Raw genomic sequence first — 25,729 nt, 5'->3', positions numbered from 1 at the left:
GAAGCTAATTTACAAAAGGAATGAATAATCAGCAACAATCAAATCAGGCCACAAGGTACTTCAGTGTGGTTTGTCCCAAGGAAGTATACTGGGGCCTTTTCCATTTCTTGTGTACATTAACAATTAACTGAACCCCAAAACCGTCAGATTGTAAGCTACGCTGATGATACATGTTTTGTCAGTTGGTGTCAAGATATGCAAACTACTACAAACAGTAGTGAAACCAATTATAATTTTCTGTCATGTTGCTGTACTGCAAACAATATAATTTTCTGTCTTGTTATCATACTGAAAATAAGATATTTGTAAATAAAGAGAAGGCAATGACACTGAAATTTATGCTTAGCAATAATCGGAACACAAATAGTACTCAATTTACACCTCCACTGGCCTTAGGTACACAAACCAACACAAATTTTTGGGTATAGTTGCTGATAAACACCCTTCATTGAAAGAATATAAAGACCCCATTTTGTAAGAAAATCAGCATAAATGTGTATCTACTGTAATGTGTCTCAACCTTCCTAGACCATTATCACTTGAGACAAATATACTTCAGAGTGAAACATCCACATCTAACATAACATACTGAGATTTGGGGTGGGCCATCAGCTGTCTATACAGACAGGCTCTTCAGACTATGAAAAAAGGCAGTAAAAGTGGTAGCAAAGGTGAACAGGAGAGACCATTGTAAAGAAATGTTCAGAAAATATAAAACACTTACTATATACTCTATGTACATCCTGCAGGCAATAATGTTTGTGAAACAAAATCCCAAATATAACCTAACAAACAGTAATGTACTTGGGTACAATACACGGGGAAGGGAAAACTTTCACAGAATTGTACGTAAAAAAAAGGCTGCAGACCACAGTCCACATACAATGGGAACTCTTTTATAACAGACTACCACCTGACTTCAAGAAAGTTATTTTACACACCTTAAAGAATAAACATAAGTGTTTATTAAGAGAAAAAAGCTGTTATTCAATAGAAGATTACAAGTTGTAATATCTCTTTCTAAAACAGTATATATAGCTTTTTTTTTCTTTTTTTTGCAAAAACAAAATGATAATTTCTGATCACCATGCATTTTATAATTGTATGTATTTATCTTTCGAGCTTTACTGTTTCTCTGTAAAATTTATATAGCATGTTTGTTTCTGCAACAACAACAAAATCATAATTTCTGACCTTCACTATTTGTATCAACGTGTGCACTTATATATGTTAACTAAACCTTTGCATATGTGAACTAAATGACAATGTCTGAAAATTGATTGTTGTATGGACAGCAAACAAACAAACAAATAAATCCCTTAGCATCATAAAAATGATAATGATGATGAATGAAGTTTCCAAGGTAATCAACAGCATAGTTTTAAGTACCTTTATCCTCATAGCAATGAGTCAAAAGAAGAGTTTTGTGATGAATATAGACTCACGTCAATAACTGTGATTCGTTGACAAGAAATTAATTACTCAGGATAGCGAATAGAGAGTATCAATAAAAGACGATATACGTCATGCACTGGTGAAGGCAGAGAAGCAGGAGAAAGTGCACAGGTATAGGTTTCCCCAGGTAAGGGCTGGGGCACAAGATGTACATTGCATCTTCCTTTCTTTCTCTATCCTTTGCACAGATACCAGGAGAAGATAATGTGGAATCAAAAAGTGATAAGGACAAGTAACACACAGATAGATTTCAAGTACATGGAGGTAAGATTTGGAGTTTACATCTGGGCCAAGGTGGAGCTGGGTGGGGACCTCCTCCACGGCAAAACAAGTGGCACAAGATGAATCCTTCACCAACTCCATCCCACAAGTCAACTACTACAATGTGTACTTTAAACCAAGTGGTAATATATGCTTTCTCATAATGGGTTCATATGCAGCCTGCTTTCATAGCTTCATCAGCTAGTATCCTCTGTAATGACTTATCAAGACCTAATCTACACGACAGGTTAAGTGAGCCTGGGCATGCCTCAAGGATGTGGCAGGTGCACAGAGTAGGTTTCTTTTACTTCAGTGTGTAGCCATATGTGAGGAAGGTATGACCATTACAAAAGTGACAAGACTACAGTTTCCATTCGAGACAGGTGAAGTGACATTCTTCAGTTCTTGGTGGGGGGCTATTACCATTATAAGTTTGTTGGGTAGCTCGGTGGCCATTCATTCTTCTTTCCATTTTTGCAATACAGTGTCTGATATGGCATCACAATTCATATTGTGCAGTAGGTCCCACGCTGAGGCTTCCTTAACAAAAGTACTACCACGATAATTGTCTGAGATGTCTAACTGGCTTGGGATTCAGTAGAATATCTTGGAGATTCTTATATTGTTAATGTTGTATAAAATGTGTGAATGGTGGTCACCAACGTATGAGTCAGAGAGTAGGTGCCAGTTAAGCCTACCCGGTTAGCCATGCGGTCTAACACACTGCTTTCCAGGTGGGAAGGTGTGCTGGTCCCTAGCGCGAATCTGTCCAGTGGATTAGTGTTGAGGTCCAGTGTGCCGGCCAGTCTGTGGGTGGTTTTTAAGGCAGTTTTCCATCTGCCTCAGCAAATGCGGGCTGGTTCCCCTTATTCCACCTCAATTACACCCATTGGGGTTACACTTGTCTGGTGTGAGATGGAGATGTTCCCAGAGGAGGGGGGGGGGGGGGCCTCTACTGGCGACCAAACTGCACAATAACCCTAGGTTTGGTGGGGGGGGGGGGGGGGGGGAGGTGGCATGAGTGGACTGCTGTAGCCTATTGTGGGGTTGTGTACCACTGCAGGCGACGGCAGGGACGAAGGACAACACTTCGCCATTGTTTCTAGGCCCCCAGTTCCATACGACACAATACATTACAATACAAAGAGCCAGTTATCTTCAAGCTACTGAGAGAGCCACAGCACAGGCGAATATTTCTGCAGGTTGGGTTTTACATGTTTACGATCTCTATGTACTGCTAATAAGCTGATGATTCTGGTGTGCAGATACTGCATACGTCAGACACAGATTGTATAGTTAATGGGGACCAAATAGAACATAGAACAATAAATGTTAGAGTCTGTGCGATTCTTGATGTCGCAATATCAGAGATCTATTCAACTACTGGTCTGCACCCCATCTATGCAGTGGTGGGCAACTTATCAAGTTATCTTAGAAAAAAAGGAGCTCCAGAAACATGTCTTCCAGTCCTCCTGCTGCTGTTGCTGCTGTTCTCCATGTCTTTGAATAATTCATAAGGAGACGGATTTTCAGATTCTGGAAAAGTGTCACGTAATGAGGATGCTCTGATCTAAAACAAATCTTAATCGCATAATTAATTATGAACTGTTGGTGAGATACCTTTAAAGATGGAGTTCTGCTTCTATATGCAAACAATTGAAAGGTCTCATGGGGAAAGCTCCAGTGAAGGTAGACTCCTCTGTGGTGCACAGGGTCTAGTAGGCATAAAACAAAGTGCTGCTGACCTGTAAGTGGCACATTTATGCTCTAATTGGATTAATATAAGTGACTGGTAAAATTTTTCTATGACCTGTCAATCTGCTCCCCAAGTAGTAGTTAAGAGAAAGTGTAGATAATTTATTTTCTGCATACAGGTTGTCTTGAGCTACTTTTACATGGTCACTATGACAGTTTGTGATCAAACAGCACTCCTAACAAGAAATGTCATCTACCACTTTCAGCTGTCAGTTATCCAGATATAATATAGGGTGTGAGTGGGTGTGTTGGGATTGATTTAGTGGAGGAGACCAACCAGCGAGGTCATCGATCTGATTGGATTAGGGAAGGCAGACTGCCGTGCCCTTTCAAAGGAACCATCCTGCCATTTGCTAGAACCAATTTAGGAAAATCACGGAAAACCTAAATCAGGATGGCTGGACACAGGATTTAACCATCGTCCTCCCGAATGCGAGTCCAGGTTGCTAACCACTGTGCCACCTCACTCAGTGCTAAGGGGATGGATCGAATTCCACAGAAGAAGATGATGGCGAAGTTTTTAGACAAAATATTATACCCATGTTTTGAGGCCATATTCATATCTCCTGAATGAGTATTTAAGTATGACATCCCACTGAGCCTAGTGATCTAGAACTACAGCACAGACAGAAGTCTTTGACATATGAGGCCAATGATATATTTGCTCCAGCAACAGCAGCAATTCCGTTTATGGCAATTACAGAGACCGTAGTACTCACGACTGAACCCTGCAGAACCCCATTCACCAGGACATATTTATTGTTGAGAGTCATATCAACTAACTCAAAATAATGATGGGATACTTTTTTTCCTTCTTCTTGCAAAAGTTAGTAGATTGCCTCAGGAGCCCCACATGCACAATATAGCTAACATGTGGTGCCATGATGATGCATTGTATCCCTTTTGGAAGTCAAGGAGGACCACTACCAAGTCTCAACAAGGATGAAGGCCTCCCTACTGGCAAAGTTCACATAAAAAAAATGCGGTTTCTTGTGGATCTTGACTTTAGAAACTCACTATAAATTAATGGACACAAATTTCTTGTTTCCAGACACCAATAAAGCCTGTCACTGAGCATCTGTTCCAGGAAATTGCATAGGTTCCCTTAAACTTATCGGTCTGAAGCTGTCTATATATATATATTTTGCACTGACTTGTCAATATCATTTTTGTGGGATATGGTGACATAGGCTTCAGTGTACTATGCAACATCTAAAATCCATGATTAGCAGCTCGATTACTTGACCTCTACTATTTATACTCTCACTGCCCCACAGATAATTGTGGGTGGTCCATTCAAAAAGCAGGATAAAGGAGAGGGGTAACTAATGTAATAGTTATTCCGTCTCCAGACACTTATGAGCCATGACACTATGACCACCTGCTTAATAGTGTCTTGGTCCACCTTTGAAACACAATACAGTATCAATGTCTTGTGGTATGAATTTGACAATTCCTTCGCATGTTTCAAGAAGTAAGGGGCACCAGATGGCTACACACACACACACACACACACACACACACACACTACTCAATTCCTGTAAACTATGAGCTAGTGGTTTGTGGGCACAGAGCTGGCACCCAATAGCATCCCAGATGTGTTCCACTGGAACCAGCCCAGGCAAATTTGAAGGCCAAGATATCGGCATGAATTCACTACCATGCTCCTCAAACCACTGTAGCACATTTCTGGCCTTGTGACATAAATAGTTTTCCTGCTGAAGGATGCCTTTGTCATCAGGGAAGAAATCAAGCATAAAGGGATACACAGACAGTACACAATTCACGTAGTCCACAGCTTTTGTAGTCCCTTCAGTAACTATCAAAGGTCTCATGGAAACATAGGTGAATGTTCCTCAATGCACACTACTGCTCCCCCCCCCCCCACCCCCAACCTGTCTACTCCCATGATGCAGTGCACATTTCAAACAACTGTCCGTCAGATGATGGTGTGTCCAGAAATGGCCACTGACCTAGTGCAAAAATAAATGTCATTCACCTGACCAAGCAACATGTTTTCATTGATCCATAGTCCTACCTCAAAGATCCTATGCCAACTCCAACTGTAATTGAACAATGGAAAATCCAGGATGGAATGTAGCCATACGGGAGAAGGAAAGTTGCTACTCACCATATAGCGGAGATGCTGAGCCGCAATAGGCACAGTAAAAAGATTCACACAATCATAGCTTTAAGGCCTTTGTCAGCAGTACACACACACACACACACACACACACACACACACACACACACACACACACACACACATGCAAGCGCAACTTGCACACACTTCTGCAGTCTCAGAGAGTGTAGTTTCAGCTCTCTGAGACTGCAGACATGTGTGCAAGTTGCGCTTGCATGTGTGTGTGTGTGTGTGTGTGTGTGTGTGTGTGTGTGTGTGTGTGTGTGTGTGTACTGCTGACAAAGGCCTTAAAGCTATGATTGTGTGAATCTTTTTTATTGTGCCTATCGCGGTTCAGCATCTCTGCTATATGGTGAGTAGCAACTTTCCTTATCTCCAATTGTAATTGACAATGTCATTGCATCAACATGGGAATATTTATGGGTCATCTGCTGCGAAGTCTCACAATCAATGAAATTTTCATTCTGTAGCGGAGTGTGCACTGATATGAAACTTCCTGGCAGATTAAAACTGTGTGCTGGACTGAGACTCGAACTCAGGACCTTTGCCTTACACGGCCAAGTCTCTACCATCTAAGGTACCCAAGCACGATTCACGCCCGGTACCTCATCTCCTACCTTCCAAACTTCACAGAAACTCTCCTGCGAAACTTGCAGAACTAGTACTCCTTTCTTCCAGTGAGAGAGATATCACCTAGGTCAATACAGACTCAGAGTGCTTGAGATTGCGCTTCAGTTGCTTCTTTAGTCAATAAGATCCCAGTCTTCATTTTCTCCAGCATGGCAACTTTTCCAAACTTCTCTTTTAATATTCTCCTCAAAAAATATAGGTTTCATTGTTGTGCTACTCCTTGTATGCATGAGGTATTGAGTAAATTGTTTGATTTCTTATTTCCTAGCCTGGTCCTTGTCCCAAGGCATGGTTAGCAAAGAGGTGGCAGAGGGTCCACACTAAATTTTCTTATTCCAGTCACTAAGACAGTGAGTTCCACATGGTCATTATCTGGTCTAAGTTTAACTCACACCATCTACAGCAGTCAAGGGCTCTCCTCAGGGGTGTCATCCAGCCATAGCAACATCCACCTGACTTGATGTTCATTGTTCACAGTTAGATTAAAACTGAAGAAACTGCAAAAAGGTGGGAATTTAAGGAGATGGGACCTGGATAAACTGAAAGAACCAGAGGTTGTACAGAGTTTCAGGGAGAGCATAAGGGAACAATTGACAGGAATGGGGGAAAGAAATACAGTAGAAGAAGAATGGGTAGCTCTGAGGGATGAAGTAGTGAAGGCAGCAGAAGATCAAGTAGGTAAAAAGATGAAGGCTAGTACAAATCCTTGGGTAACAGAAGAAATACTGAATTTAACTGATGAAACGAGAAAATATAAAAATACAGTAAATGAAGCAGGCAAAAAGGAATACAAACGTCTCAAAAATGAGATCGACAGGAAGTGCAAAATGGCTAAGCAGGGATGGCTAGAGGACAAATGTAAGGATGTAGAGGCTTATCTCACTAGGGGTAAGATAGATACTGCCTACAGGAAAATTAGAGAGACCTTTGGAGAAAAGAGAACCACTTGTATGAATATCAAGAGCTCAGATGGAAACCCAGTTCTAAGCAAAGAAGGGAAAACAGAAAGGTGGAAGGAGTATATAGAGGGTCTATAAAAGGGTGATGTATTTGAGGACAATATTATGGAAATTGAAAAGAATGTAGATGAAGATGAAATGGGAGATACGATACTGCGTGAAGAGTTTGACAGAGCACTGAAAGACCTGAGTCGAAACAAGGCTCCCGGAGTAGACAACATTCCATTAGAACTACTGACAGCCTTGGGAGAGCCAGTCCTGACAAAACTCTACCATCTGGTGAGCAAGATGTATGAGACAGGCAAAATACCCTCAGACTTCAAGAAGAATATAATAATTCCAATCCCAAAGAAAGCAGGTGCTGACAGATGTGAAAATTACCAAACAATCAGTTTAATACGTCACGGATGCAAAATACTAACGCAAATTCTTTACAGACGAATGGAAAAACTGATAGAAGCTGACCTCAGGGAAGATCAGTTTGGATTCCGTAGAAATATTGGAACACGTGAGGCAATATTGACCCTACCACTTATCTTAGAAGCGAGATTAAGGAAAGGCAAACCTAAGTTCCTAGCATTTGTAGACTTAGAGAAAGCTTTTGACAATGTTGATTGGAATACTCTCTTTCATATTCTGAAGGTGGCAGGGGTAAAATACAGGGAGGGAAAGGCTATTTACAATTTGTACAGAAACCAGATGGCAGTTATAAGAGTCAAGGGACATGAAAGGGAAGCAATGGTTGGGAAGGGAGTGAGACAGGGTTGTAGCCTCTCCCCGATGTTATTCAATCTGTATACTGAGCAAGCAGTGAATGAAACAAAACATAAATTTGGAGTAGGTATTAAAATCCATGGAGAAGAAATAAAAACTTTGAGGTTCGCCGATGACATTGTAATTCTGTCGGACTTCGAAGATCAGTTGAACGGAATGGATAGTGTCTTGAAAGGAGGATATAAGATGAACATCAACAAAAGCAAAACGAGGATAACGGAATGTAGTCGAATTAAGTCCGGTGATGCTGAGGGAATTAGATTAGGAAATGAGACACTTAGAGTAGTAAAGGAGTTTTGCTATTTGGGGAGCAAAATAATTGATGATGGTCGAAGTAGAGAGGATATAAAATGTAGACTGGCAATGGCAAGGAAAGTGTTTCTGAAGAAGAAAAATTTTTTAACATCGAGTATAGATTTAAATGGCAGGAAGTCGTTTCTGAAAGTATTTGTGTGGAGTGAAACATGGACGATAACTAGTTTGGACAAGAAGAGAATAGAAGCTTTCTAAATGTGGTGTTACAGAAGAATGCTGAAGATTAGATGGGTAGATCATATAACTAATGAGGAGGTACTGAATAGAATTGGGGAGAAGAGGAGTTTGTGGCACAACTTGACTAGAAGAAGGGATCGGTTGGTAGGACATGTTCTGAGGCATCAAGGGATCATCAATTTAGTATTGGAGGGAAGCGTGGAGGGTAAAAATCGTCTCAGGACTGAAGACCACAACAACAACAGTAAGGCAACAGGTCAGGCAGCAGAAATTTGAGTCCTGCGTTTCAGTGGGCTAAATATGAGAGAGTACGCAACTCTATGCCAGATTGGTTATTGTATTGATTTTCTTAAAGGAGTACTTATACCATTTGCTGAGAATGCATAGGTAATCACCTTACACCATGGATAGATGGGTGGAGGGTGTGGAAGCCGTAGGTTACCATATGTTGTGGGTGGGATAATTTCAGAAGAGGACAATGTCTTGTAAGAATAACTCCCATCTGACAGTTTAGAAAAGTAGTGGTGGAAGGGAGGACCCAGGTGGTGTGGGTTGTGAAGCAGTCATTGAAATCAAGCATGCAAGATTAGCAATCTATCGTTTTCAATATTGCTGCTATTCCAATCGGGATTTTTCACTGACTGACACTGTACAGGTAATATTTGTTACTGCCACTTTGTAAATTAATACTGTAATCTACCTCATCACTGAAATTTTTTATGTCCAGTTTAATCACCTACTTTAATTTTAGCAATTTTTAATTTATACTGTAGAATAATTGTAATGCATGGTTTTATTTTTTTATACTTCAGTTCCAGTATAGTAAACACTCAAGTCTGTAATTATTAGCATATTGTAATTTTTTTGGTGGTGGTGATGGTGGTGGTGAGAGGGGGGGGGGGGGGGGGTGTGTGATAAACATGGCTTGTTATATATCCATACAGTTCTTTTGTTTGCTGGATCAACAGAGCATGAATGAATGAATGAATGAATGAATGTACAATCAACACATCCATATACTTAGGTATGCTTCAACATCCAGAGTCAGTTGACTTAAAACATTTTCTGAGTATGTACTACGTCATAATGTAAAAAACTATACTGGAGATGCCAACATTTTGGCCACTGTTACAATGGTCTTCTTTAAGATCTACTCAAAGAAGGCCACTTTCACTGTGGCCGAAACATTTATTTCATCAGTATAATTTTTTACACTATCATATTCAGAAAGCTTTTACGTCAAACAACACAGTCTACAATCTGATAAGCCTCCTTGCCTCAATCTCCACTCAATACCACACTCACTGACAGCCCTGTTCCCAGGCCTGCTCCCCTCCCCATTTCACTCCATCATTCTACACTCTCACTCTCTCAACTCTACTGCAGTCTCCTTCCTCTGGCCTATATTCCCATACCTACCTATTCCTCCATTTCACACAAAACTTCCCAGTGCCTGCAGCAGAGCTTTCTGAACAGTACCCCATTCCTATCCCATATCACTCAGTTCACCTGACATAGCACCTCAAACCTGTCAAGCTGAAATACCAAGGCAACTGTGGTAAATACCTATGCAATGAAGTGAAGTGGGACCTGTAAGTGTCAAGAGACACAAAAAGGAGGCAAAGCCTTCTAGGTGATGCAATGACACAGATAAGATTTTAATATCAAAGTATTAGGGGTCTTTGACTTTTATTTACTTGATAGAACAAGTTGAAACAGATCTTTGCACATAAATGTATAAATAAATGTAAAGTTCAACAGTTCACTTGCTTCTTGCAGCTAAGGCTATGGTTGTCTGTTCTCAATAGCATCCATTGTCTTTTTTGTATAGAGATGGACCATTTTGCTAGTTGTGTTTGTCACATTACCATGAATTCAATGTAGCAGACTTTGCTAGTTGTGTTTGTCACATTACCATGAATTCAATGTAGCAGACTTCACTCCTGTATGAGAGCAGTTGCACCGTAAAGTAGTCGTGAGTCTGTAACTTACCAAACAAAAGCGTTGGTATGTTGATAGGAGACAAAAAAAACACACACAAACACACACACACACACACACACACACACACACACACACACACACAAATCCCTATATGTGTGCGTGTGCGAGTGTATACCTGTCCTTTTTTCCCCCTAAGGTAAATCTTTCCACTCCCGGGATTGGAATGACTCCTTACCCTCTCCCTTAAAACCCACATCCTTTCGTCTTTCCCTCTCCTTTCCTCTTTCCTTTTATAGATCACAGTTAATTGTTTTTCGAAATATCTCATCAGTTGTTTTACATGCTCTCTGTTTTCATTTGGGTAGGTTTACACTGTATTTTTTATGTATTACTTAATGAATGTACTTCAATGGTTAGAATCCCAAATCCTAACTTACAATTAAAAATTGTGCATGTTTTGTTTTAGCATGATATAGGGGCCACACTGCACTGAGGAGAATGAAGGAGCTGTGCATTTAGCATCTGAGCTAGGAATCTGACTAATCATCTCAGAGTATTTGAACAAAAGTACAATGTTATTTTGTCCCAAATCACTTTTTCCATATCCTTAACCTATTTTTCTGAAATCTGTCTAGTGTCCACTGCAGGAACACTGTGGCTTTATTAAAATCATTATTATACTAATAGATTTGTACTTCAAGACCATTTAATTAGGCAGATATCGCACTTTAGACTTGGGACTCGCCCTTCAAACTTTAAAATAGATCTTCTTGGATTGAATTCATAGCCCATTTCATTTACCTGAGGTTAACTGTGGAACTTATAAAAGAGTTGAACTTTTTTGTAAGCCTTGAAAGAATACCACAATGGAATGATACTTGTTAGAAGTTTAACAGGGAGAATGTAAAACTGTCTGCGTACTAACAGTCTGCTGAACAGCATCAATTAAGGCTATATCAATGACCATGCGAACATCAATGATCTGCATTTCATTAGAAACATGGATGCAGTTACTTTTCCTCTCAGAACTAATGTGAATAAAATTGTAAGATACGATTACAATAGAGCCTTGCATGTTTTCATTGTCTATTCAGTCTTTAGCGAAGTACCTTTTTCCCTCTGATAGAAACAGGACAGCATACCTACCAGAAAAGATGGGCCAAATATGTCCATAAACACTATTGGTGAGATCAGTTTACATCTGCATAGCAATTATATGGTGAAGTACTTGATACTGAAAGCAAAATATTGTGTTCTAATATTTCATCTTATATCTCAATCTATATATTCAGTTATCTTGTGGCCAAAACTTGCAAATAAATAAATAAAATAAGACTAACACAGATCGCACTATTATTCAAACTAGTAAATTCTTTTACACAGTCTAGACACATTGATGCGACCACTGCCTGTGTTTGACGTAAACATGAAATAACAACTCACAGACGGCAGGTTCAAAATGGCTCTGAGCACTATGGGACTCAACTGCTGAGGTCATTAGTCCCCTAGAACTTAGAACTAGTTAAACCTAACTAACCTAAGGACATCACAAACATCCATGCCCGAGGCAGGATTCGAACCTGCGACCGTAGCGGTCTTGCGGTGCCAGACTGCAGCGCCTTTAACCACACGGCCACTTCGGCCGGCTCAGACGGCAGGTGGCAGCACAGCTGTGGTCATAGTGTAACACGCATGGCAAAATGGTGCTATCCAAAACTAGCACTGAAGCAACTGTGGTGCACCATGGGCCACAGTTTACAGGGGTGAACGACAGCTGCTGAGGTGTCTATGGGCAAACAGATGTGCAAATGTTGAGCATCTGACCACCCAGACAAACGACGAAGCTACCAACAGTGTCTTCTCAATGAACATACAGCGAACGTTGACGTGTATGGGTCTCCACAGCAGGGTGCCTAGTTCAGGCACCCGTGCTGTTCATTGGCAACAAAGGCTGGAATTTGCATACCAATATTGCAATTGGACAGTCAGCAAATAGCGACAGGTGGCCTTTTCAGATGAATCAAGTTTTATGCTCCGAAACGTCTTAAAGTAAACACCTTACAACAATTATCAGAAGGATCCAGGCAGAGGAGGGAGCATAATGGTGTAGAGAATGTTTTTGTGACATTCGCTGGATGATTCCGTCATTCTGAAAGGCACAATGGATCAACCCACGTATGCATCTATCCTTGGAGCCATGTCCATTACTGCATGCAGATCATTTTTTCCTTGGCACAATAGCATCTATCAGGAGGACAATGCAACATGTCACGCAGCTCACAGTGTATATGCATGATCCGAAGAGCACCAGGATGAGTTTACTGCACTCCGCTGACCATTTAACTCCACAGATTTAAATCCAATCCAAAACACGTGGTACCATCTCAATCACATTGTTTGCTTCGCGGGTCCTCAGCCAAGAAACCTGGTGCGGCTAGCCACAGCATTTACGTCAGCATCTCTATTAGCACCTTACAGAACTTCACTGACACACTTTCTGTGCATCTTGCAGCAGTGTGCACTGCAAAAGGTGGTTATTTGGACTTCTGACAAGTGGCCACAATGTGACTGAACAGAATAGTTTTCTTAAACTATTTGATTTCTTTAAACATGCACTTATCATGCATTTTTGTGTCTATATCTAAGAACTACCTTACTAAATGTCAGGAAAATGTGTAAATTGCATGGCACAGCTCCTAAACTTATTCAAGGCAAAAAATAATACTGTCGAAAATGCCAGTGAAACAACCATATAATAGCCTTCCCTCAATTCCTTTACAGATTTTATTTCATATTTTATGGACAGCAGCAGCAGCAGCAGGAGGAGTAGTAGTAGTAGTAGTAGTAGCAGTAGTAGTAGTAGTAGTAGTTGTTGTTGTTGTTGTTGTTGTTGTTGTTGGCGGTGGTGGTCACAGTTGTGCGGTGGTCACAGCTGTTGTGCTAATAATACAATAAAAACATTTTCCCTAGCACATCATTTGATCCAGCACTAAAAAATGTCATGGTGGCTACAGGAGAAGAGTTCACATGGGATCCAAAGTTACTTGGAGCATGTTCGGAGTGTGAGAGTGATAGAAAACATAAAAATCAGCAAAAGAAGAAATGAAGTTTGAGAACTGGCAGAAATGCAAAAGAGGGACTGAGGGGTCATTACATTGATAAATGGGCAGAAGATTCCTTGGATACGCACAGGTGGTAGGTATGTCAATGATTACAAGAAACACTCAAACATTATTTAGAAAACATGAGAATTGTATGTTTAATCTACATCCATACTCCGCAAACCAGTGAAGTGATGGCAGTGATTATTTCCCATTGTATCAGTTATTAAGGTTTCTTTCGATTGCAGTCAAGTAAGGAGAGCAGGAGGAAAAGTGATTTAAAAGTTTCTGTGTGCATGCTGCAATTAATCTCACCTTGCCCTCATGATCCCTAAGGGAGCAACATGTAGCAAGTTATAGAATATTCCTTGTGTCGTCATTACAAGCTAATTCTTGGAACTTTGTAAGTAGGCTTTCTCAGAATAGTTTGCATTTACCTTCAGTACTCTGCCAGATCAGAGCTTCCACCATCTCCATGACACTTTTCCACAGATCAAACAAACCTGTGACCATTTGCACTGTCCTTCTTCTTATATATTCAATATCCTCTGTTAGTCCTGTCTGGCACAGGTTCCACACACTTAAGTGGTATTCTAGGGTGGGTTGCACAAATGATTTGTAAGCATTCTCTTTTATAGGCTCATAGCATTTCACTGGTACTCTATGAACAAACTGAATCTGCCACTTGCTTTCCCTACGAATGAACCTGTGCGATCGTTCCAGTAAATATCCCTCCAAAGTGTTACCCCATGTGTTTTGTGTGAATCAACTGATACAGTCATGACTCATTAATATTTTAGTCAAAAGAAACTTTGGTTTTGCATTTTGTGAAAAGCACAATTTTACATTTCTGAATATTTAAAGCATGCTGCTAATCTTTGCACCACTCTGAAATCTTATCATGATATGACTGAATATCCGTGCAGCATTTTTCAGGCAATACTTTATTATAGTTACATGCATCATCTGTGATAAGCCTAATGTTACTATGATGTTAACAAAGTCATTAATAAACAACATGAACACTAGGACACATTCATAGGTAACTCCACATCTGTTGATGACTGTCCAAGAAAGCCTCACTCCAGTCATAAAATTCACTTGATATCTCATATGATTGTACTTTTGATAGTAAGTGTAGGTGTAATACTGAGTAAAATGCTTATAGGAAATCAGGAAATACTGCATATACCTGTCTTGATTCACGCCTTTCGGTATGTGAGAGTTGGATTTCATACGATCAATTTCTTCAGAATAAATTATTGTTGATATGGAGGAGGTCATTCTGTTCAAGATTCCTCATTATTTTTGAGCTCAGAATGTGTTGTAAGATTGTAAAACAAATAGCTGTCAAGGGTATTGGTTGGTAGTTTCGTGGATCATTGCTGCCACTCTTCTTGTAGAGTGGTGTGACCTGTGCTTTCTTCCCACCACTGAGCAGGCATTTTTGTTGAGGGATCTAAGGTACATTATGACTAACAGAGGTGCTAACTCAATCACAAATCCTGTACAGGATCCGACAGGGATTCCATTGGGCCATGGAATTTTGATAAATTTTAAGTGATTTCAGCTGTTTTTCAACACCACTTACACTAATACCTACATCACTCATTTTTGCAGTGATGTGAGAATGAAATTTGGGGAACACTCCTGGATTTCTTTTTGTAAAGGAACATTTGAAAACTGAGTTAAGCATATCTGCTTTGCTATCCTCAATTAAAGTTCCTAATTCATCCTTGAGTGTCTCGAGTGGTACCACTAACAGCCTTTACATACAAATAGAATTTGGGTTTTATTGGAGTTCTTATTATAATATTCTGATATTGTAGTCATTGATGTCTTCACAAGTTTCTTTAAAATGACTGTATACCACAGGAGGTCCCTCAAATCCTGAACTCTTCTACTGGGTACATATCTACACAGTTAATAGTCAACTATTCTTTTAAACTTGAGCCATAGTTCCTCTACATGCTATGGTCCAAGCTGAAAGTTTCAGGTTCCTCACTGAGATATGACACTACTGCTTATCTAGTTTACTGAACACACAGATAATTCTATTTGTTTTAGCTGTCCTCCGTATTTTGGTAATAAGTGTTGCTGCAACTTCCTCATTGTCACCAGTACCAGTTACTATGCAGCCATCCTCAAACAGGTCCGATATATTTGTTGCTGTTTGTATAACACTGTACACAGTCCTACCCCAATTAGCAACACCCAGGTCACTGCACTCCTTTTTTATTAAAAAAGAGGTGGCAAGTGATAGGAAGGCATCCCTCCAAGTAGTATATTGACCTTCGTCTTGTAATAAACAAAACTTTACATGTACTGGTATCACAAACAGTCTCTAGTTTAAAGAAGGCTTCCCTCCTTGAGCTTCATTACAGTATGGTTGGAGGAGGAGATTACTGTTCAACGTCCCGTCGACAACGAGGTCATTAGAGACGGAGCACAAGCTCGGATTAGGGAAGGTTGGGGAAGGAAATCGGCCATGCCCTTTCAAAGGAACCATCCCGGCATTTGCCTGAAGCAATTTAGGGAAATCACGGAAAACCTAAATCAGGATGGCCGGACGCGGGATTGAACCGTCGTCCTCCCGAATGCGAGTCCAGTGTGCTAACCACTGCGCCACCTCGCTCGGTAGTATGGTTAGAGCTCTCAAAACTAACAGCAAGAGGAATACCGTGAATGGTATTTTGGCCTGGCAACAAAAGAAGAGTGAATCCATTAATAATCACTTGCTGTAGTCCCAGTCATCACACCTAAGACCTTCACTTGCTACACCAGAGAAAGATGACTGAGTGTCATCTAAGCAGTGTGAAAAAAATATTGGATCACGGGCTTGGGATAAGTACCAGGAAATGTACACAGTAACAATTATGGTACACTGCGGAAGTTTTAAGAGTAATGAATTTCAGTTCTATTTATATTTCATTTACCACTCTTGGTTCATATTACTCTCTACTGTCGTAGGAGCTGTAACTACAGACTAATAATAAGTGAGCAGTTGTAGACTGTCTTATTGCTAACAATTTTCACACACATTATACGAGAGCGAGAAATTTATGGATAGCAAATAACAAAGCACTGTCCAGAACTTGCCAACACAGAAAATGTTATTGCCTCCGCCAGTTGTCAAATTTTTACCCTTATGAACACCAGAAAAACTGTTCTACAAATTGCTATTGTAAGAACTGATTTCTACTTTGAAAACTAAACAGAAATGAAGAACTGTCTGTACAATAAATTACGGTGTAAATCCAATGAAAATACTGACACTAAAATTTACATCACTTTCGAGAAGTCAATTAACAATCTGTCAGATTTCTCTCTCTTGCTTGGCGATTTCACCGGCACATCACTCCACAAAGCATGCATTCCTGCAGTAGTGTGGTCAAGAAACCGTGTTAGGTTTCCAGAAACAGTTTATTAACCAATTAACGAAGCAAGCAAGCGCATGTTATGCATTTATACACCAACATACATACAATCCATACAAAATGCAGAGTAGTTAATTTTAATAAATCTGTTTAGCACATAGAGGGGTCACTAAAACAATTCGAAAACATATCCAAGTCGAACATAGTATCCTACTGATGTTTTTAGTCAAACAGGCACAAGCCAAGGTGATTTACTGACAACAGTGAAAAATCACATAAGAACGAAAAACATAACAGGTATTTCGAAAAATGACTTTTTTTTATGATCATGCTCAACCATTGACAACCGACAAACTGAAATGTTTTCGTCAGAACTGGTAACTCACTGCACAATTTGAAATAAAGGCTCCCTTTTTCAAGAGTATCCTTGTATCTTATGTACAGTGGAACGAAACCAATCCTTAATCTCCATATCAACAAAACTACCTTTAAGTTTTCAATAAATGGTGATTCTGAATCGCAAATACATACTATTATTTGACTGACAACGACGTTGTTTTATTCATATCCCAATGTTGACATATTTCAATCGCAAGCACTTCAGACCTTATTTACATCACAAAAACATTTCCCCTGTCATGTACATCTCTGATTCTTTTATGGCTCTGGTGATGTCAGCCCAGTGCGGCCAACGTAAAGAAGTTCTAAAACGCAGATGAACAATATACCAAAAAAGGATGTGGCCATAACGAAATGACCATAATGAAACCCAAAACAAAATTACGAACGAGAACGTCTCACAATCTATAAAGGGACCATATTATCAAGGATAGAAGTCCTGAAGAGATAGCTCTTCTTGTACCTACACAACACACTTTTTTCTTTTTTTAAATCGGCAAACCGAACAATTTGGTGGAAGCCTACACACAGACCGACTAACAGCACACAGCTCTTGTTGCTTGCTGCTTGTTCTTTATGTTGGATCTGTTGACGTTATGTTGCTCGAGCTGATGCTTAGTCTCCCAAAAAACTGGTAACGATAGTCTCAGAAAATATCATATTACACAAACAAAAGATTTTAATTTCAATTAAACAGTAGCTTTTCTTTAAGTATTTTAAAAGCAATACTTTGGACATGTTTAGTTAGTAGTCAGCAAGTTTTTCTTGATATTAATGGTGTTTTATGTTGAATCAGCATTGATTCAGTTCTTCACTGAAGAAATGCTATTTCACATCAGTATGCTTGCTTCTACTTAATACTTACCATATCAACACAAAATGTAACTGTATGTTTTTATTCAGCAATTCTTCTACGAAACTCTTAAACCTTCATCTCTTGAGACCATTGAGCTGCAAAAATATATTAGAAATAGTCAATAGAATAGTGAAAGTGTGTGGAGTTGAGGTTTATTTAAGGAACCAGTGATATTTACAATATCTTCACAATACATACATTCACTTATGAAATTTGATATTAATGTTGTTGTTGTGGTCTGCAGTCCAGAGATTTGTTTGATTCTGCTCTCCATGCTACTCTATCCTGTGCAAGCTTCTCCCAGTACCTACTGCAACCTACGTCCTTTTGGCTCTGCTTACCGTATTCATCTCTTGGTTTCCTTCTACGATTTTTACCCTACACACTGACATCCAATACTAAATTGGTGATCCCTTGATGCCTCAGAACATTTCCTACCAACTGATCCCTTCTTCTAGCCAAGTTGTGCCGCAAATTTCTCTTCTCCTCAGTTCTATTCAGTACCTCCTCATTAGTTATGTGATCTACCCATCTAATCTTCAGTATTCTTCTGTATCACCACAGTTCGAAATCTTTTATTCTCTTCTTGTCTAAACTATTTATCGTCCACGTTTCACTTCCACACATGGCTAAACTCCATACAAATACTTTCAGAAACGACTTCCTGAGACTTAAATCCATACTCGATGTTAACAAATTTTTCTTCTTCAGAAACGCTTCCTTGCCGTTGCCAGTCAACATTTTATATCCTATCTACTTCGACCATCATCATTTATTTTGATCGCCAAATACCATAACTCTTATAGTTCATGGTGTGGGTTCCTGTTGTCCTAGTTCATGAACCACGGGCAACATATGAGTGGCCAAGTAAGTGGTCCTGGCAGTCGGGATACCAGTTACTGTGGAGTAAGGCCGGGCACCTCGGACATATTCTGAGTCATGGTCACCATTGTGCTCAGACGGCAAAGACTACCAAATCCACCGGTTAGTCCATCAACCGTTAAGGGTAAAACTCAATGGGACCCAGGGCAAGTAAGGCTATCAACCTGCTTGATGCTGGCAACAATCAGAGCAAAATGCCTCGGACCTTCGGACGTGACGAAGTCCCACCTCTAACTGACAAACCAGGGACTCCTAAGATACGACTCGGCAAACGAATGGTATCGAGATGGGGAGCTATTAATATCAATGGGGGCTACTCTGGGAAGAAAGTAGAGCTGGCAGAGGTTGCAAGTAAGATGGGATAGGACGTTTCAGCTGTTAGTGACATTCGGGTAAGGGGTGAGAAAGAAGAGGAAGTGGGAGAATACAAGGTTTACCTGTCAGGAGACAAAGCAGGAGTAGCACAATGGGGTGTAGGGCTTTACATCGGCAAAGAAATTGAACCCAGCGTAGTTGCAATAAGGTATGTAAACGAACGACTGATGTGGATAGATTTGACAGTGTCTAGCAAGAAAATTAGGATTGTGTCAGTATATTCGCATTGTGAAGGGACAGATCAAGATAAGATAGATAGTTTTTATGACGCACTCAGTGATGTAGTTGTTAGAGTAAATGACAAGTACAGTGTTCTGCTCATGGGTGATTTTAATGCCAGGATTGGAAATCGAACAGAAGGGTATGAAAATGTTATGGGTAAATTTGGAGAGGATATGGAGGCCAACAGGAACAGGAAACAACTCTTGGATTTCTGTGCCAGTATGGGCTTAGTAATCACAGACTCCTTTTTTAAACATATGAACATTCACTGATATACTTGGGAAGGCAGGGGAACCAGATCTCTCATTGACTATATAATAACAGATCAGGAATTCAGGAAGGCTGTGAGGGACACACGTGTATTCAGGGGATTTTTTGATGACACTGATCACTATTTAATCTGCAGTGAAATTGATTTTGTGAGGCCAAAAGTGCAGGAGGTCAGGTCCATATGTAGGAGGATAAGAGTGGAGAAACTTCAGGATAAGGAAATCAGGCACAAGTACATAACAGTGATCTCAGAAAGGTAGCAGTTCGTTGAATGTAGTCAATTACAGTCATTGGAAAAGGAATGGACAAGGTACAGGGACACAGTACTAGAAGTGACTAAAGAATGTCTTGGTACAGTAGTGTGTAAAGTTAGGATGAAGCAAACAGCTTGGTGGGATGACACAGTCAAGGCAGCCTGTAAAAGGAAAAAGAAGGCGTATCAAAAATGGCTACATACTAGAAGCCAGGTAGACAGAGAAAGTTATGAAGAAAGAAACAAAGCCAAACAGATAATTGCAGCAGCCAAGAAGAAATCTTGGGAAGACTTTGGAAACAGGTTGGAGACTATGGGTCAAGCTGCTGGAAAACCATTCTGGAGTGTAATTAGCAGTCTTCGAAAGGGAGGTAAGAAGGAAATGACAAGTATTTTGGATAGGTCAGGAAAACTGCTGGTGAATCCTGTTGATGCCTTGGGCAGATGGAGGGAATATTTTGAAGAGTTGCTCAATGTAGGTGAAAATACGATCAGTAATATTTCAGATTTCGATGTATAATGGGATAGGAATGATGATGGAAGTAGGATCACATTTGAGGAAGTGGAGAAAATGTTCAATAGAGGGCAGTGCAATAAAGCAGCTGGGGTGGATGAAATTAAGTCGGAACTCATCAAATACAGTGGCATGTTAGGTCTTAAAAGGGTACACAGGATAATTGAAATGGTGTGGGAGTCGGGTCAGGTTCCATCAGACTGGACGAAAGAAGTAGTCACACCAATCTTTCAACATGGAAACAGAAAACACTGTAACAACTACAGAGGTATCTCTTTTATCAGCACTGTGGCTAAAATCTTCTCAGGTACTGTTGAAAGGAAAGTGCGAGTAGTAGTTGAGGACAAATTGGATGAAAATCAGTGTGGGTTTAGGCCTCTTAGATGTTGTCAGGACCAGATCTTTAGCTTACGGCAAATAATGGAGAAGCAACAGGGAATTTTATCTATGCTTTATAGATCTAGAAAAGGCATTTGACCGGGTTCCTAGGAGGAAGTTATTGTTTGTTCTACGAGATTATGGAATAGGAGGCAAACTTTTGCAAGCAATTAAAGTTCTTTACATAGATAGTCAGGCAGCAGTTAGAGTTGACAGTAAATCGAGTTCATGGTTCAGAGTAGTTTCAGGGGTGAGACAAGGCTGCATCCTGTCTCCACTGTTGTTCATATTATTTATGGATCATAGCCAGCAGCGGTGGTCTCGCGGTTCTAGGCGCTCAGTCCAGAGCCACGCGACTGCTACGGTCGCAGGTTCGAATCCTGCCTCGGGCATGGATGTGTGTGTTGTCCTTAGGTTAGTTAGGTTTAAGTAGTTCTAAGTTCTAGGGGACTGATGACCACAGATGTTAAGTCCCATAGTGCTCAGAGCCATTTTATGGATCATATGTTGAAAACAATAGAGTGGCTGGGTGAGATTAAGATATGTGAACACAAAATAAGCAGTCTTGCATATGCGGATGACTTAGTTGTGTTGGCAGATTTGATTGAAAGTTTGCAAAGTAATATTTCAGAGCTAGATCAGAAATGTAAGGACTATGGTATGAAGATTATCATCTCCAAAACGAAAGTAATGTCAGTGGGAAAGAGATATAAACGAATGAGTGCCAAATAGGAGGAACAAAGTTAGAACAGGTAGACGGTTTCAAGTACTTAGGATGCATATTCTCACAGGATGGCAACATAGTGAAAGAACTGAAAAGGAGGTTTTCAAATAACTTCCGGGAATTCAGCCAGGTAACACTTTCAGCGACCGCCGATATTTCGGCGGGAGAACACCCCGCCATTTTCAAGGCAAACTGCAACGGACAGGCGACGTGCATGTTGTTTTAAATAAACATGATTATGTACAAAAGATGCAACGTTTACTATCTGATTCAGCGTATCGCAGAATCGATGCTGACTCCACGAAAAGTGTTGAGAGAAAGACCAACAGCCTCGTGAAGAAAAGTGGTTTGTCGCAGGACACAATCAAGTGGCTTAACACCTATAGTGCCGTTCCCCCTAGGTTATATGGCCTTCCAAAGGTTCATAAGGAAGGGGTTCCTTTCCGTCCTATAGTGAGTAACATCGGCGCTCCGACATATCGTGTATCCAAGCGTCTTGCTTCTCTGTTGAGTCCACAAGTAGGACGGTGTGAAAATCATATCAGGAACTCAGCTGATTTTTTACGTCGTTTGGAGGGACTGGGGCTGAATGACTCTGATATTTTAGTGAGTTTCGATGTGGTCTCTCTCTTCACTCGTGTTCCTCGGTCTGATTCGTTGCGGTTAATTGAAGCCAGGTTTGGTGCTGATTTAACTAATCTCTTTAGGCATGTGTTGACATCCACTTACTTTTTATTTAATGACCAGTATTACGAGCAGACAGATGGAGTTGCGATGGGTAGTCCGTTGTCTCCTGTGATCGCAAATTTGTTTATGGAAGACTTCGAGGAACGTGTATTGGAGTCGGCGCCTTTAAAACCCGCCTGTTTCTTTAGATACGTTTACGATACCTTCGTTGTTTGGCCTCACGGTAGGGAGAATTTGAATTCGTTTTACGATGGAGGTGGAAGAGGATGGTTGCCTTCCCTTTCTCGACGTGTTGGTTAGGAGGAAGGATGATGGATCATTGTAGACTTGTACTTACAAGCTGATAGTTGTCACCATTCGGCTCAGCGTGAAGGGGTACTTCGTATCTTGGTACACAAGGCACATGTCGTTTCTGACGCTGAGACTTTGCCAGCTGAGCTGGCCCATCTTGAAGTTACATTTCGTCAAAATGGTTATAGTGATAGACAGATTGAACGTGCGTTGCGCTATCGACCAACTGTACATCGGGTGATTGATGATAATTCTGAGTCAACACCTAAATCTAATGCCTTTTTGCCTTACGTAGGAAGCATGTCCAATAAGATCGGTCGTATTTTACGGAAATACGATGTGAAATGTGTTTTCCGACCTCCATCTAAAATTAGAGCACTTTTGAGTTCCTTTAAGGATGATCTTGGACTGCATAAGGCGGGTGTATATCGTATTCCTTCTAGCTGCGGCATGGCATATATTGGTCAAACTATCAGGACCGTGGAGGACAGATGTACTGAGCATAAACGGCACACACGATTACAGCAGCCAAATAGATTTGCTATTGCCGAACATTGCTTGGATACTGGTCACCCCATGTTATATAATAACACCGAGATATTGGCATGCACGTCCAGCAATTGGGACAGTGTCATTAGGGAGGCAGTTGAGATTAAATTAGCGAGCAACCTCGTTAACAGGGATGGAGGTTTCTGTTTAAACTCTGTTTGGAATCCGGCTCTCTCCCTTGTCAAAAAACAGAGGAACAGAGTCAATGCTGCCTCACCTGCGAATTCATAGTCTCAGTATCGATAGCTCTGACTTTGGTCATCTTTGGTGGCACTAGTGTTCAGTGTGTGTGTGTGTGTTATCTTTACTGCTTCTGTCCGAGAACCGAGGTTTTAAATTTGCATGTACGCCGCCTGTCCGTTGCAGTTTGTCTTGAAAATGGCGGGGTGTTATCCCGCCGAAATATCGGCGGTCGCTGAAAGTATTACCTGGCTGAATTTCCGGAAGTTATTTGAAAGTTGTATACGCCAGGAGAAACTCAGGTCTGAAAAGGAGGTGTAGCAAAGCTAAAGCATTGGGCGCTCAACTATGATCTACTCTCGTCTGCAGGAATGAAGTTAGTACGAGGACTAGATTATCTGTGCACCGTTCAATCTTTCGACCAACTTCGTTGTATGGGAGCGAAAGCTGGGTGGATTCAGGTTACCTTATCAATAAGGATGATGTTACAGATATGAAAGTAGCTATTATGATTGCAGGTACTAGTAGATGGGAACAATGGCAGGAGGGTGTCCACAATGAGGAAATCAAAGAAAAACTGGGAATGAACTCTATAGACGTAGCAGTCAGGGCGAACAGGCTTAGATGGTGGGGTCATGTTACACACATGGGAGAAGCAAGGTTACCCAAGAGACTCATAGGTTCAGCTGTAGGGGGTAGGAGGAGTCGGGTAGATCAAGGAGAAGGTACCTGGATTCGGTTAAGAATGATTTTTAAGTAGTAGGATTAACATCAGAAGAGGCACCAATGTTAGCACTGAATAGCAGATCATGGATGAATTTTATAAGGGGGACTATGCTCCAGACTGAACGCTGAAACGCATAATCAGTCTTAAATGATGATGATGAATACCATAACTCCTTTACTACTTTAAGTGTCTCATTTCCTAAACTAATTCCCTCAGCATCACCTGATTTAATTAGACTGCATTCCATTATCCTCGTTTTGCGTTTGTTGTTTTCATCTTATATCCTCCTCTGAAGGCACTGTCCATTCCGTGCAGCTGCTCTTCCAGGTCTTTTGCTGTCTCTGACAGAATCACAATGTTATCGGCAAACCTCAAAGTTTTTATTTCCTCTCCATGGATTTTAATTCACACCTCAAATTTTTCTTTTGCTTCCTTTACTGCTTGCTCAATATACAGATTGAATAATATCAGGGACAGGCTACAAACCTGTCTCACTTCCCCCCACCCCCCATCCACTGCTTCCCTTTCATGGCCCTCGACTCTTATAATTGCCATCTGGTTACTGTACAAATTGAGAATAGCTTTTCGTTCCCTTTATTTTACCCCTGCCACCTTCAGAATTTGAAAGAGAGTACTCGAGTCAACATTGTCAAAAGCTTTCTCTAAGTTTAGAAATGATAGAAACGTAGGTTTGTCTTTCCTTAATCTATTTTCTAAGATAAGTCGTAGGGTCAGTATTGCCTCATGTGTTCCAACATTTGTACAGAATCCTAACTGATCCTCCCCAAGGTCGGCTTCTACCAATTTTTCCATTCTCCTATAAATAATTCATGTTAGTATTTTGCAGCCATGGCTCATTAAACTGATAGTTCGATAATTTTCACATCTGTCAACACCTGCTTTCTTTGGAGTTGGTATTATTATATTCTTCTTGAAGTCTAAGGGTATTTCGCTTGTCTCATACATCTGGCTCACCAGATGGTAGAGTTTTGTCATAGATGGCTATCCCAAGGCTATCAGTAGTTCTAATGGAATGTTGTCTCCTCCCGGGGCCTTGTTTCGACTTAGGTCTTTCAGTGCTCTGTCAAACTCTTCATGCAGTATCATACCTCCTATATCATCTCCATCTACGTCCTCGTGCATTTCCATAATATTGTCCTCAAGTACATTGCTCTTGTATAGACCCTTTATATAGTCCTTCCAACTCTCTGCTTTCCCTTCTCTGCTTAGAACTGGGTTTCCATCTGAGCTCTTGATATTCATACTAGTGGTTCTCTTTTCTCCAAAGGTCTCTTTAATTTTCCTGTAGGCAGTATCTATCTTACGCCTAGTGATATATGCCTCTACAGAAAGGGATACATGACGCTGCCACATTAGTCTTTGGTCATTAACCAATGGCATTAAAAGTCTGACAGATAGGCAACCAGCATTTAAAAACGAATTTGAAAAATTCTAAATGACAGTTCCTTGTGTTCAATAGATTAATTTTTGAATACAGGGTGGTCCATTGATAGTGACCTGGCCAAATATC

General features: G+C 40.5%; 1 protein-coding gene across 2 annotated transcripts in view; it reads right to left on the bottom strand.

The window, feature by feature from the left end:
* The window catches only part of LOC126457531 (uncharacterized), a 221,914-nt gene extending 204,365 nt beyond the window's left edge, over positions 1-17,549 (bottom strand). Inside the window, exon 1 of one of the 2 annotated variants that reach the window (XM_050093884.1) lies at positions 17,423-17,549. The gene's annotated coding sequence lies outside the window, so the exon portion shown is untranslated. The remainder of the gene's footprint in view (positions 1-17,422) is intronic. The other variant, XM_050093885.1, reaches the window with a different exon arrangement.
* Between the last annotated feature and the right edge of the window lie 8,180 nt (positions 17,550-25,729).

This window comes from Schistocerca serialis, chromosome 2, assembly GCF_023864345.2.
Source record: "Schistocerca serialis cubense isolate TAMUIC-IGC-003099 chromosome 2, iqSchSeri2.2, whole genome shotgun sequence".
Taxonomy (NCBI): Eukaryota; Metazoa; Arthropoda; class Insecta; order Orthoptera; family Acrididae; genus Schistocerca; species Schistocerca serialis.
The sequence above is the reverse complement of the archived record's forward strand: the minus strand, read 5'-3'. Positions and strand labels throughout refer to the sequence as shown.